At 43.6% G+C, this 15,480-nt stretch overlaps 1 pseudogene; it reads right to left on the bottom strand.

The window, feature by feature from the left end:
• Window positions 1–2,005: 2,005 nt before the first annotated feature.
• LOC100956578 lies at window positions 2,006–2,730 on the bottom strand (annotated as a pseudogene).
• Window positions 2,731–15,480: the final 12,750 nt, after the last annotated feature.

Raw genomic sequence — 15,480 nt, 5'->3', positions numbered from 1 at the left:
GTGGCTGGCGCCTTAGCCACTTGAGCCACAGGCGCCGAGCCAGTAATTATCATCTTATGACTGGTCTGATTTCATATCTGTCCACACTCATTTATCTCTCATATTACTTGAAGCAAATCTCAGACAGCATATTATTTTATTTACAAACATTTTATGTTAGTTAGGTAGTTATTTTTGAGACAAAGTCTCACTTTGTCACCCTCAGTAGAGTGCTCTCTTAGGCTTAAGTGATTCTCTAGCCTCAGTCTCCTGAGTAGCTGGGACTACAGGCACCCGCCACAACACCCAGCTATATTTTAGAGATGAGGTCTTACTCTGGATGAGGCTGGTCTCAAACCTGTGAGCTCCCGCAATCCACCCACCATGGCCTCCTAAGTGTTAGGATTACAGTTGTGAGCTACCACACCCGGCCTATAAACATTTTAGTATGTATTAGAGCTCTCTTGCTCTTTTTGTAAGGATAAAAGCAATACCTGGTTATTATTTTATTTATTTATTTATTTATTTGAGACAGAGTCTCACTTTGTTACCTTGGGTAGAGTGTCGTAGCATCATAGCTCACAGTAACCTCAAACTCTTGGGCTCAAGTGATTCTCTTGCCTCAGCTTCCCAAGTGGTTGGGACTACAGGCCCTGCCACAATGCCCAGCCATTTTTAGAAATGGGGTCTCGCTCTTGCTCAGGCTGGTCTCTAACCTGTGAGTTCAGGCAATCCACCCACCTCAGCCTCCCAAAGTGCTATGATTACAGGCGTCAGCCACCCTGCCTGGCCCTGGTTATTATTTTAAATGCTAACATAAGAGACACAGATAATGTTGAAAATAAATATTCCTTACTACGGTTTGCGTGGCCCATCCAAAAACCATGTTTAAATTTAATTGCCAATGTAATGGTATTGAGGACTGGGGCCTTTTTTTTTAAGACTTTTTTTTTTTGGCCAGGGCTGGGTCTGAACCGGCGCCCTACTCCTTTGAGCCACAGGCATAGTCCAGGCCTTTTAAAAAATATTTACAATGAACATTCAAGAAAGAAAATAATTGGCTCGGCGCCGGTGGCTCAAGCGGCTAAGGCGTCAGCCACATACACCTAAGGTGGCGGGTTCGAATCCCCAGCCCAGGCCCGCCAAACAACAATGATGGCTGCAACCAAAAAAAAAAAATGGCCAGGCATTGTGGCGGGCGCCTGTAGTCCCAGCTACTTGGGAGGCTGAGGCAGGAGACTCACTTGAGCCTAGGAGTTGGAGGTTGCTGTGAGCGTGATGCCTTGGCACTCTACCCAGGGGGATAGCTTGAGGCTCCGTCTCAAAAAAAAAAAAAAAAAAAAAAGAAAGAAAATAATTATAATAATTTCAAAATGCAATCCCTGGGTTCAATAAAAATCCTTTATATTACACCTAACCGATACCTGGAAACACAGGTAGACCTAAGTTAGCTAACGAATAAAGTAAGTAAAATGACTATGAGAACTATAAATCTCAGGGCTCAGGATCCTGCACAATTGGTTAAGTCACTTTGTTGCTGTGATTTTTTTAATAACATGATTCACATTTGTTTCAATCACACATACATCCATTGTGGGAGTTAAATTAGACTGTTGATGCGAATAACGTAAACTGTGACCTTCATTACCTTAAAAGATGATTCAGTGTAATACAAAGAAATTCAAAGAGAAAATTTCAGGACCCTTGATCAGAAGCTTTCAATGTTTGTTGTACTACTTTGGTGTAAACAAAGGTTTAAGTAAACCTAAGAAAAAAGAGCATTTTCTTTATCCTTTATATACAAGATCTCAACTAAACATTCTATAGAAACTAGCTAGTTAGCCATCAAGATGTTACCAATAAAGAACTCTTCGTATTAGTCACTAACCACGTTTTAAAAGCCTTAGCCAGCATTACAGGGAAATATTTATGAATATAAGCATAATTGGTTCATCTCTGAAATGCTAAAAGTGGGTTCCAACTGTGCTTCTACTCTTGCATGAGAAGGTATACATGGGGTGATCTACTAATTTATCTTCTCAAAATACTCTTTGGAAGCAGTCAGATTTGGCTTGATTGTAGGAGAATCTGGTGTCCAGTTTGCTGGGCAGACTTTGCCATGGGCTTCTACAGACTGAAACACCTTCACCAAACGGAGGGTCTCTTCCACACTTTGGCCCACTGGAAGGTCATTGGCACTCAAATGTTTGATGACCTCTTAGTGCAAGACCAGGGTCTTCAAACAGCACACTGTAGTTCCCGGGAAATTTCTTTAGGTAAATCTGACAGGAGTGCAATGTTCGTGTGACCCACCGTTCTTCCTTGGTGTATTTATCCAGGCAAGATGCATAAAGTGGGAATCCACTGAGAATCTAACAACTTCACCTTTGTGTGTCCTACAGAAATTGTTGCTTTCAGTGACAAAGCCAGTGAATTTCCTGATGTGAAATCCAAAGGATAGAAGAAAAGCACCAAATATTTTCCCTTGAAGAAATCCAGGCTTAGGTCTTTGAACTCCCCATTGACGATGGCTGTACCCTTAAAATAGGGTGCATGCTGGGTGACAGCAGGTGCACAGTATGAGGAACTGGTGCTACAGGCTGGACTAGATCCAGACCACAATGTGTTCATCAAGTGTGTTCTTCCACAAGCAGCGGGCCTAAGGGCTACAGGAGCAGAAATGCCCCAAGGGATGGCATTCATATGTGGAATGACCGAGGCCTGGACCAACCTGCCCACAGCTGCCACCATCTTCAGTGTGCACTGGAGTCACAGGGAGGTCAGAGACGTAGGGAGGTGGGGCTACCAGGAGGGGAGGGGTGAGGAGTGGGGCCTTTAAGAGGTGTTTAGGTAATTTGAACTCACATGAGTGAGTTAGTTATTATAGGAGTGGGCTCCTAATAAAAGAATGAGTTCAGCCCAGTTTCCTGTCTCTGTTTTGTGAGTTAGCTTCTGCCTTCTGCCCTTTTGCCATGGGAAGAAATTTACTAGATGCTAGTGCCATGGTTTTGGACTTCCCATCCTCCAGAACCATAAGCCAGATAAACTTCTGTTCCTTAAAAATTATCCAGTCTGTGCTGTTCTACTTCAGTATCAGAAAACAGATTAAGACATTCTTCATATCCTAGCACTCTGGGGAGGCTGAGGCAGGTGGATTGCTTGAGCTCAAGAGATTGAGACCAGCCTGAGCAAGAGTGAGACCCTATCTCTACTAAAAATAGAAAAACTGAGGCAAGAGGATCGCTTGAGCCCAAGAGTCGGAGGTTGCTGTGAGCTATGACACCATAGCACTCTACCCAGGGCAACAGCTTGACACTCTGTCTCAAAACAACAACAGAAAAGACGTTCTTCATAACCACAACCTCTAGAGATAATTGCTACTAGGGCTATGCATCTACTTTTCAAAATAAAAATAGGCCAATTTGTTACATCTTTGAGTAGTGGGAATATTTTATTTACCAATATATCTTAGAAATATATCCTTTTCAGCCAAGGATGCAATAGTTCTTTCTGGTAGATTTTCCCAGCACTGGAGACCATGGACAGGTGAGGGAAGCTCTGCTATGAAGACTTTAGCCAAAAGCCACTGTGCAAACCCAGTAAAGCCAGCATTTTCACTCTTTCTCCTCCTCCCTTCCTCTCAGATTTTTATTTTATTGTATTTTTTTTTTTTTTTGAGGCAGAATCTTATTTTGTCACCCTTGGTAGAGAGCCATGGCATCATAGCTTGCAGCAATCTCAAACTCCTGGGTTTAAGCAATTCTCTTGCCTCAGCCTCCCAAGTAGCTGGGACTACAGGTGCCTATTACAACACCCGGCTATTTTTAGAGACAGGGTCTCCCTCTGGATCAGGCTGGTCGCAAACCTGTGAGCTCAGGCAATCTACCACCTTGGCCTCCCAAGTGCTGGGATTATAGGCATCAGCCACTGTGCCTGGCCCTTCCTCTTAGATTTTTAGTGAAATTTTTGGTTAAATTGGTTCAACCCAGTCTGGAAAAATTATAGGTGGATTTTGAGAGGCAGTTCTGAACTGGCTTTTTGAGAAGCAGCAGTGGGGGAGGTAGGCAGGCCCTTACCCTGGCAGGATGCACAGTGCACTGCAAATGAACCTAGACTGGAATTCTGGACACATAAGCTTCTTGTCTTCATTCTGCCTTTTGTATCCCTTATTATGGTTAATTCGTTGAGACATCTATTTTCCAGATAGATTACAAGGGTAGGGAACTGAGGTCTCTTCTTATTAGGTCATCTCATTAAGTATAAATTTGGAAAAGAGGAAATACATCTATTACCATTTAGGGGAAAAGATTATATAACTGAAAATACCAAGAGAATCAATAGAGAAACTGTGGCAGACAATAAAATAATTTCATAGCATAACATGGTAAAGGATTAATAAACATCAACTAACTTTCTTTCTTTTCTTTTTTTGTAAAGACAGAGTCTCACTTTATTGCCCTTGGTAGAGTGCCATGGCATCACACAGCTTGCAGCAACCTACAACTCCTGGGCTTAGGCAATTCTCTTGCCTCAGCCTCCCGAGTAGCTGGGACTACAGGCTCCTGCCAGAACGCCTGGCTGTTTTTTTGTTGCAGTTTGACCAGGGCCAGGTTTGAACCCACCACCCTCCATATATGGGGCCAGCACCCTACCCACTAAGCCACAGGTCCTGCCCCCATTTATTTATTTATTTCTCTCTCTCTCTTTCTTTCCTCCTCTCCTCTTCTCTCCTTTCTTTCCTTCTTTCTTTCATCTCATTCTATCCCCCTGGGAAGAGTGTCCTGGTATCATAGTTCACAGCAACCTCAAACTCTAGGCTTAAGAGATCTTCTTCTTGCCTCAGCCTCCTGAGTAGCTGGGACTACAGGCTTGCACCACTACACCCGGTTAGTTTTTTTCTATTTTTAGTAGAGACATCATCTCACCATCGTTCAGGCTGGTCTCAAACTCCTGAGCTCAAGCAATCCACCTGTCTCAGCCTCCCAGAGTGCTGGGATTACCAGAAAGAGCCACCAGGCTAGCCCATCAATTTCTTTCACATATGCAAACAATAATCAGCTAGAAGATGCAGGGGAGGAAAATATCCTATTTATGATGCTAACCAAAAAAATGCAAAGAGATTCAAGTTATGAAGAAATGTAAACATTTCTCTACAAAATGTCTAGAAATAAAGGTGCAAGATCTATATGAAGAAAAATTTTAAATATTACCAAAGGACATGAGTGATTTGAACAAATAGGAAAACATACTATGTTCTTAGCTGAGATGACACAATAACACAAAGATGAACTTTCCCTATATTTATATATACACAGTCATGTGTCACTCAACAAGGATATGTGCTAAGAATTGCATCATTAGGTGATTTTGTCCTTGCGAGAACATCAGAGTGTACTTACACGAATATGGTGTAGTAGCCTACTACACACCTCAGCTACATGGGATAGCTTATTGCTCTGAGGCTACCAATCTGGACAACGTGTTACTGAACTGGGTACTGCAGGCAATTGTAACACAATGGTAAATATCTGTGTATCTAAACATACACAGAAAAGGTATAGCAAAAATCTGGCATAAAAGATTAAAAAATGGTACACCTGGATAGGGTACTTAGCATGAATGGCATGTATAATACTGGAAGTTGCTCTAGATCACTTCTCCACCTCTTGGTTAAGATCAAGTGTGGAGGTTGCTCTAGGTGAGTCAGTGAATCAGTGGTGAGTGAATGTGAAGGCCTCAGACATAGACTTTATAAACACTGTACACTTAGGCTACATTAAATTTATTAAATTTTTTTCTTTCTTCAGTCATAAACTTAGCTTACTGTAGCTTTATTTATTATTTTTTTTTTTTTGCAGTTTTTGGCCAGGGCTGGGTTTGAACCCACCACCTCTGGCATATGGGACTGGCGCCCTACTCCTTTGAGCCACAGGCACCACCTGTTTCCTGTAGCTTTTTTACTTTATAAACTTTTAAATTTCTCCCTCTTCCTCTTTTGTAATGAAATTTAGCTTAAAAAACAATTACCCTATAGCCAGGCATTGTGGCAGGCACCTATAGTCCTAGCTACTCGGGAGGCTGTTGTGGTTGTCATTGTTTAGCAGGCCCGGGTTGTGTTTGAACCCACCAGCTTCAGTGTATGTGGCTGTGCCATAACCACTGTGCTATAGGTGCCGAGACATATTTTTACTTTTAATACTTTTTTTTGAGACAGAGTCTCACTTTGTCACCCTCAGTGGAGCACTGTGACATCAGAGCTCACAGCAACCTCAAACTCTCAGGCTCAAGCAATTCTCTTGCCTCAGCCTCACAAGTAGCTGGGACTACAGGTGCCCGCTATAAGGCCTGGCTATTTTTAGAGACAGAGTCTTGCTTTTGCTCAGGCTAGTACTCCTGAGCTCAAGCAATTCCCCTGCCTCGGCCTCCCAGAGTGCTGGGATTACAGGCGTGAAACACTGTACCCAGCTTGTTTTTTGGTGTTTTTTTTTTTTAAGACAGAGGCTCAAGCTATCCCCCTGGGTAGAATGCTGTGACATCACAGCTCACAGCAACCTCCAAATCCTGGGCTCAAGCAAGTCTCCTGCCTCCGCCTCCCAAGTAGCTGGGACCACAAGCACCCGCCACAGCACCCGGCTATTTTTTTTCAGTTGCAGCCATCATTGTTGTTTGGCGGGCCCAGGCTGGATTCGAACCCGCCACCTTAGGTGTATGTGGCTGGTGCCTTAGCCACTTGAGCCACAGGGGCTGAGCCCTGGCTTGGTTTTAAAACTTTTTTGTTAAAACCTAAGACGTAAACCCACACATTAGCCTAGGTCTACACAGGGTCAGCATCATTGATATCACTGCCTTCCACGTCCACATCTTGGCCCACTGGAAGATCTACAGGGGCAATGACATGCGTGGCACTGTCATCTCCTATGATAACAATGCCTTCTTCAGGAATACCTCCTGAAGGAATTGCCTAAGGCTGTTTTAAGTTAATTTTATTTTTTGGGGGGGACAGAAACTCAAGCTGTCCGCCTGAATAGAGTGCTGTGGTGTCATAGCTTATAGCAACCTCCAACTTGGATTCAATTTTGGACTCACTTGCCTCAATTTTTCTATTTTTAGTAGAGACAGGGTCTTGCTTTTTGCTCAGGCTGATCTCAAACTCATGAGCTCAAGCAATTCACTCACCTCAGCCTCCCAGAGTGCTAGGATTAAAGATATAAGCCACCACACCCAGCCTTAAGTTAATTTTTTATATAACTGGGAGGAGTACATCCTAAAATAGCAACAAAAAGTATAATATAGTAAATGCATGAACAAGTAACATAGTCATTCATTGTCATTATCAAGTATTAAGTACTGTACACAACTGTATGTGATATATATATCTATCTATATATATATATATATATATACTTTTTTTTTTAGATAGAGTCTCAAGCTGTTGCCCTGGGTAGCGTGCCAAGACGTCACAGCTCACAGCAAATCAAACTCTTGGGCTTAAGCCAATCTCTTGCTTCAGCCTCCCAAGTAGTTAGGACTATAGGCACCTGCCACAACACCTGGCTATTTTTCTGTTGCAATTGTCATTGTGGTTTTAGCTGACCCGGGCGGGTTCAAACCCACCAGCCTCAGTGTATATGGCCAGCACCCTACCCACTGAGCTACAGGCACCACCCTGTATGTGCTACATTTTTATGTGACTGGCAGCACAGTACATTTGTTTACACCAGCATCACCATAAACACATGAGTAATACGTTGTACTATGACGTCATGACAGCTATGATATCACTAGACAATAGGAATTTTTTAGCTTCATTATATTCTTATGGAACCGCCATCAAATAAGAGGTCTGTCATTAACTACAACGTTGTTAGGTTTGGTTTTTGTTTGTTTGTTTTTTGAGACAGAGTCTTATTTTGTCACACACACACACACACACCCCGCCCCCGTACAGTGCTACGGTGTCATAGCTCACAGCAACCTCAAACTCTTGGGCTTAAATAATTTTCTTGTTTCAGCCTCCCAAGTAGCTGACACTACAGGTGCCTGCCACAACGCTTGGCTATTTTTAGAGATGAGGTCTTGCTCTGGCTCAGGCTGGTCTCAAACCTGTGAACCTCAGCCTTTCAGAGTGCTAGCATTACAGGTGTAAGCAACTGTACCTGGCCACGTTGTTAGGTTTGTATAACTATATTTAAGCTGATGCCAATCAGAGTACCAACACAGTTATTTATTTATTTATTCATTTTAGAGACAGAGTCTTATTTTGTTGCCCTCAGTAGAGTGCAATGGCGTCACAGCTCACAGCAACCTCCAGCTCTTTGGGCTTAGGTGATTCTCTTGCCTCAGCCTCCCAAGTAGCTGGGAATACAGGCTCCTGCCTCAACATCCGGCTATTTTTTTATTGCAGTTTGACCGGGGCTGGGTTCAAACCCACCACTCTCAGTATATGGGGCTGGCACCCTACTCACCAAGCCACAGGCACCACCCAACAGAGTTTTTGTTAAAAAACTAAACAAGGTGATGCTATATATCATAAGAAGAGTTGGGCACAGTGGTTCACACCTGTAATCCTAGCACTCTGGGAGGCTGAGACAGGTGGATTGCTTGAGCTCCCACTCCCAAGTATAGACTGAGCAAGAGTGATGCCCCTAGCTACTAGGGATGCTAAGACAAGAGAATTGCTTGAGCCCAAGAGTTTGAGGTTGCTGTGAGCTATGACATCAGAGCACTCTACAGAGTGAGAATCTGTCTCAAAAATAAATAAATAAGGGTGGCACCTGTGGCTCAGTGAGTAGGGCGCCAGCCCCATATACTGAGGGAGGTGGGTTCAAATCCGGCCCCGGCCAAACTGCAACAAAACAATAGCTGGGCATTGTGGCGGGCGCCTGTAGTCCCAGCTATTCAGGAGGCTGGGGCAAGAGAATCACCTAAGCCAAAGAGCTGGGGGTTACTGTGAGCTGTGATGCCACAGCACTCTACCGAGAGTGACAAAATGAGACTCTGTCTCTTAAAAAAATAAAAAATAAATAAATAAGGAAAATAAGAGTAACTGGGAAAACCCTAAAAAGAAGACAAGGAGAGGACTAGCCCTATCAAACATTCACACTTATGGCTGGGCAAGGTGGCTCTTATCTGTAATCCCAGTACTTGGAGGCCGAGGCAGGTGGATTGCCTGGGCTCACAGGTTCAAGACTAGCCTGAGCCAGAGCAAGACCCTGTCTCTAAAAATAGCCGGGTGTCCGTGGGTGCCTGTGGTCCTACTTACTTGGGAGGTTGAAGCAAGAGAATCACTTAAGTCCAGGAGTTAGAGGTTGCTATGAGTAATGATGCCATGGCACTCCACCCAGGGTGACAAAGTGTGACTCTGTCTCAAAAAAAAAAAAAAAATTCACACTTATAAAAACACAATAATTAAAACAGGGTAGTTTTGTTATATAAATAGATGGATGACTAGTATATGGACTAGAAAGCCCAGAATATTCCTAGAATATGTACAGGAGTGAAGTACATAGTAATGGTGGCATCTCACACAAGAGGAGCTAAGTCAGACTATTCTAAGAGACTTGATGGGACAACTGGGTAGCGTGGCCATATGGCAGGGAAAAAAGTTAAATCTATTTCTCATTCTGTTCACTGGGATACTTTCTATATGGATCAAAGATTTAAAAAAACAAGTAAAGATATTGAGAGAATGTATGGGAACATTATTTTATTTTGAGGGCATGGAAAAGGCCTAATTAGGGCTTAAAATTCAAATAAATTTGACCTAAAAAATCCAAAACCTTCTATCTGGGAAGAACACCAGAAGCAAATTTAAAAGATAAACAATAAATGGAGAAACGTTTTCTGTGCAACACATACCACAGACAAAAGTCTAATTCTCTTATATATAAAGAGCTCCAGGAAATCAATATTAAAATGGGCAAAAAATAGGACAGATCGTTTCCAGAAAATACATGAAGAGATGCTCAATTTGATTCATAATAAGAAAAATGCAAACTAAAACACACTGACTTGCCATTTTTCACCATTTGATTAGCACACGCTTATTCATTGTGGCATTGTTCATAATGACAAATAATTAGAAAGAATCTAAGTGTTCTCCTGGGGCTCTTACAACTAAAAAATCTTAGAGATAACATAGTAACTATTAGTGGTGGAAAGGAGAAGGGCATGCTACATACCAATAGCTCTCATAAACTTCGATGTAAAAATCCTCAATGAAATATTAGCAACTGAGGAACCTCTTTACCTACTTGCCCTGGCAATGGCGCTATCTATGGCAAACATATCTTGCTCTGTAAGCCTATACCTTGCTCTTACTCTGTAACCTATTTTTTTCTTCTTCAATAAACTTTGTTTTAGCTCAGTGGTTAGGGCGCTGGCCACATACACTGGGGCTACTGGGTTCAAACCTAGCCTGGGCCTGGTAAACAATGATGACAACTACAACAACAACAAAAATAACTAGATATTGTGGTGGGCGCCTGTATTCTCAGCTACTTGGGAGGCTGAGGCAAGAGAGTTGCTTAAGCCCAAGAGTTTGAGGTTGCTGTGAACTGTGACACCACAGCACTCTACCGATGGTGACAAAGTGAGACTCTGTCTCTAAAAAAAAAAATGTAAGCAACTCAAACCCAGCAATATATGAAAAGAATTACATACCATGACCAAGTGAGATTTATTTTTAGTATGTAAGGCTGGTTCAATATTTGAATCTTCTGGTTCATAATCAGACACGTTATCCATTATGCCACTGGCCCTTTGTTCAATATTTGAAATCAATCAGTGTAATCCACCATATTAATAAGCTAAAGAAGGCCAGGCACGATAGCTCACACCTGTAATCCTAGCACTCTAGAAGGCTAGGCAGATGGATTGTTTGAGCTCACGAATTTGAGACCAGCCTGAGCAAGAGTGAGACTCTATCTCTGCTATAAGTAGAAAAACTAGCCAGGCGTTGTGATGGGCACCTGTACTCCCATCTACTTGGGAGGCTGAGGCAAGAGGATCACTTGAGCCCAGGATTCTAAGATTGCTGTGAGTTATGATGTCACAGGACTCTAGCCTAGGGCAACAGAGTAAAACTCTGTCTTTAAAAAATAAGTAAATTATGTTACGTAAATTTTACCACAATTAAAAAAAATTAATTAAAAACTTGAACATGGCACTACCATACAACCTAGCAATTGGGATTTCTTCCAGAGAAATGAAAACTTATGTTCACACCAAAATCTGTATACAAATGTTCATAGCAATTTATTTCTGACCAGACAATACTGGTCAGAAATAAAAAGGAACAGACTATTGATACTATGCCACAACCTGGGCAATCACCAAGTGCTGAATTAAAAAGTCAATTCCAAAAGATTACATACTGCATGATTTTCTTTATATAACATTCTTCAGATGACAGAATTATTATTATTTTTCTTTTTGTGAAACAGAGTCTCACACTGTCACCCTGGGTAGAGTGCTATGAAATCACAGCTCACAGCAACCTCAAACTCTTGGGCTTAAGCGAGTTGCTTGCCTCAGTCTCCCAAGTAGCTGGGACTATAGGCACCTACCACAACACCCAGCTATTTTTCTGTTGTAGTTGTAATTTTTGTTTGGCAGGCCCAGGCCGGGTTTGAACCCCTAGCCTCGGTGTATGCAGCCGGTGCCCTAACCACCGAGCTATGGGTGCCAAGCCCTCAAGCTATCTTCTTGTCTTAGCCTCCACAGTAGCTGGGACTACAGGCATGTGCCATGAGGCCTAGCTAATTTTTTTCTATTTTTTTAGTAGAGACAGGGTGTCACTCTTGCTCGGGGTGGTTTCGAATTCCTGAGGACAAGTTTTCCACCTGCCTCAGCCTCCCAGAGTGTTAGGATTACAGGCATGAGCCACCTTGCCCAGCCTTCAGATGACAACATTTTAAAAATGGAGGACAGATTATTGGCTGACAGGAGTATGGGGAGGAGAAGAGGAGGAGAAAGGAGGGGAAGAAGTCGGGCATGGCTATAAAATGACAACACACAATCTTTGTGGTGTTGGAACTGTTTTGTATGTTGACTGTTTCCACGTCAATATGCTGGTTGTGATATTGTACTTCAGTTTTCAAGATGACATCACTGAGAGAAACTAGGTAAATGATACACAGGAGCTCTCTATACTTTTTCTTTCTTTCTTTTTTTTGAGACAGAGCCTCACTTTGTTGTAGAGTGTTGTGGCATCATAGCTCACAGCAACCTCAAACTCTTGGGCTCAAGAGAGTCTCTTGCCTCAGCCTCCCAAGTAGCTGGACTATAGGCGCCTGCCACAGTGCCTAGCTATTTTTAGAGATGGGGTCTCACTCTAGCTCAGGCTGGTCTTGAACTCCTGAGCTCAGATGATCCACCCGCTTCAGCCTTCCAGAGTGCTAGGATTACAGGTGTGAACCACTGTGCCCGGCCAACTTTTTTTCTTTTTGTCACATCTTTTGTGAATCCAAATCTCTGTTTTGTTTTGTTTGAGACAGAGCCTCAAGCTATTGCCCCTGGGTAGAGTGCTGTAACATCACAGCTCACAGCAACCTCCAATTCTTGGGCTCAAGCAATTCTTCTGCCTCCACCTCCCAAGCAACTGGGACTACAGGCGCCCACCACAATGTCTGGCTATTTTTGGGTTGCAGCCATCATTGTTGTTCGGTGGGCCTGGGCTGGATTTGAACCCACCAGCTCAGGTGTATGTGGCTGGCGCCTTAGCCGCTTGAGCCACAGGTGCAGAGCCCCAAATCTCTGTTTTATTGTACTTCTTACAATTCCATGTGAATCTACAATCATCTCAAAATAAAAGTTTTCTGTAAGAAAATATAAAGAATTAGAATGCTTCTATACTGGAATGGGAAGAGCTCACTGTTAAGTGAGTGAAAAGAAGTTCATAGGAATGTGGATATTGGGCGGCGCCAGAGGCTCAAAGGAGTAGGGCGCCGGCCTCATATGCCAGAGGTGGCGGGTTCAAACCCAGCCCTGGCCAAAAACTGCAAAAAAAAAAAAAAAAAAAGAATGTGGGTATTGGCATGCATAGAGAAACCTGGAAGGGTACATGAGAAACTAATTAAAGTGATTCCCTGAGGGAGAAGGTGGGAAGAGGTGGTGGAGAACAGGAGTGGGTGGGAGAGGTGTATACATTCTTATAATATCTGGCTTTTGAACCATATAAAAAAGTCAAAAATTAACAAGATCCCTCTAGCTGCTGTGTGGAGAGTGGATCAGAAAGAACAAAAAAAGGAGGCGTCACCCTCGCCCAGCTAGGGAACAGCAGAGCCAGACACTCTTCAATGCTGCCTACCTTGCCTTTTAAAACAGATCTGACAGCTGCCTCCTGCTTAGACACCTTTATCCCCCATGAGATAAAAGCCAGCTGCTAGCAGGCATTGGAGGCATTTCACAACCTGGTGCCCAGATGATCCTTCCAGGCTCTTCCTCTCCCACTGCCCCATGAGTCATGATGCTCTCTTTTATCTGAACACTTGAAGTACTATCCCACTCAGGCCTTCACCTGTGCTGTCCCTCCGTCTGGAATGCCCTTCCTGTACACTTTACCCTCGAAATCTCTATCTCTTCAAGGCCAAATTCAAAGTTCTCCCCTTTTTGTATGTTTCCCTGACTGATCCATCTCCTGAAGCCCCAGACACAATTAATTGCTCTGTTAGGTCTCCTAAAATACTTTCCCTAACTGCTACTTTATCCCTTGCAACATTGACATACACTCAGGTGTGACATTAGTTAATTGTTATTAAATAATTGATTGAGTGGTCATATGTTTACTATCCTTCTTCCCCACTAGACTGCTAGTTGCAGGAGAAGAGTAGGGACCATGTCTGCCATATAATCTCATGGATGGGGACAGTGCCTAGGATTCTGGAACTTAAAGCTTGGGCTCTTGAACTCCCGCTGTCTTAGTACATTTGGGCTGCTATAACAAAATCCTGAGCCTGGGTAATTTATAAACAATAAAAATTTTGGCTGGGTGCGGTTGCTCATGCCTATAATCCTAGCACTCTGGGAGGCCAAGGCGGGTGGATTACCTGAGCTCACAGGTTTGAGACCAGCCTGAGCCAGAGAGAGACCTCATCTCTGAAAGTAGCTGGGTGTTGTGGCAGGTGCCTGCAGTCCCAGCTACTTGGGAGGCTGAGGCAAGAGAATTGCTTGAGCCCAAGAGTTTGAGGTTGCTCTGTGCTCTGATGCCACGGCACTCTACCAAGGGTGACAAAGTGAGACTGTCTGAAAATAAAATAAGAATTTTGCCAGGTTTGGTGGCACATACTTGTAGTCCCAGCGACTCAGGAGGCTGAGATGGGAGTATTGCTTGAGTTTAGGGTTTTGAGGCTAGCCTATACAAGACAGAAAGACCCTGTATCAAAAAGCAAACAAATAAACAGAAACAAAAGCAAACCAGAAATTTACTCCTTACTGCCCTGGAGGCTGGGAAGTACAAGATGGAGGCAGCAGCAGATTTGTGGTCTGATGAAGGCTTCTTTCTACCTCCTAAGTGGTGTCTTGCTGCTGCATCCTCCAGAGGGGACAAGCCCTGTGTCCTCACATGCCAGAAGGGACAGAGGGGTGAACTTGGCCCCTCAAGCCCTTTTATAGAGCAATAATTCACTCATGAGGGCAGCGCACTCATGGTCGATCACCTCCTAAAGGCCCCACCTGTTGATATCCTTACACTGGGAATTAAGTTTCAACATGAATTTTGGAGGGGACACAAACATTAGAATCAAAGTGCCTACTCGTTTAACAGTAGTTGCATTTTAAGGCCAGACACAGCGTCTTATGCCTGTAATACTAGCACTCTGGGAGTCTAGGCAGGTAGATTGCTTGAGCTCAGGAGTTTGAGACTAGCCTGAGCAAGAGTGAGACACAGTCTCTACTAAAAAACAGAAAAACTGGGGCAGTGCCTGTAGCTCAGAGGGGTAGGGCACCGGCCCCATATGCCGGAGGTGGCAGGTTCAAACCCAGCCCTGGCCAAAAAAAAAAAAAAAAAAAATAGAAAAACTACCAGGTCGTGGTGGTGCATGCCTATAGTCCCAGCTACTTGGGAGGCTGAGGCAAGAGGTTTGCTTAAGCCTAAGGGTTTGAGGTTTCTCTGCGCTATGATGCCATAGCACTCTACCTAGGGTGACAGAGTGAGGCTCTGTGTCAAAAAAGAAAAAGTAGCTGCATTCTGAATGGTGATGCCCAGAGCATGTTCTAATCAGCACAAGGAGTGGCTTCACCATCCCCTTCTTGTTTGGTTCATACAACCCTATCACTGGAGCCCTATCTAGGCAGGCCACTGATCAATCTCCCTGAGGTTCTAGACCAACAGCTGCAAGGAGTTAAACCCTTCCAGCAGGGGTAAGAGTGGGCAGGGAAGCCTAGAGAAGCACGTCCAGCACAGGAGGCACCAGCTGCAATGGCTATTTAAACTAAGGAACAGTAGGCTCGGCGCCTATAGCTCAACCGGCTAAGGCGCCAGCCACGTACACCTAAGGTGGC

This window comes from Otolemur garnettii, unplaced genomic scaffold (assembly GCF_000181295.1).
Source record: "Otolemur garnettii isolate 467f Iridium unplaced genomic scaffold, OtoGar3 scaffold00025, whole genome shotgun sequence".
NCBI lineage: Eukaryota > Metazoa > Chordata > Mammalia > Primates > Galagidae > Otolemur > Otolemur garnettii.
This window is presented reverse-complemented; position numbering and strand designations above follow the sequence as displayed.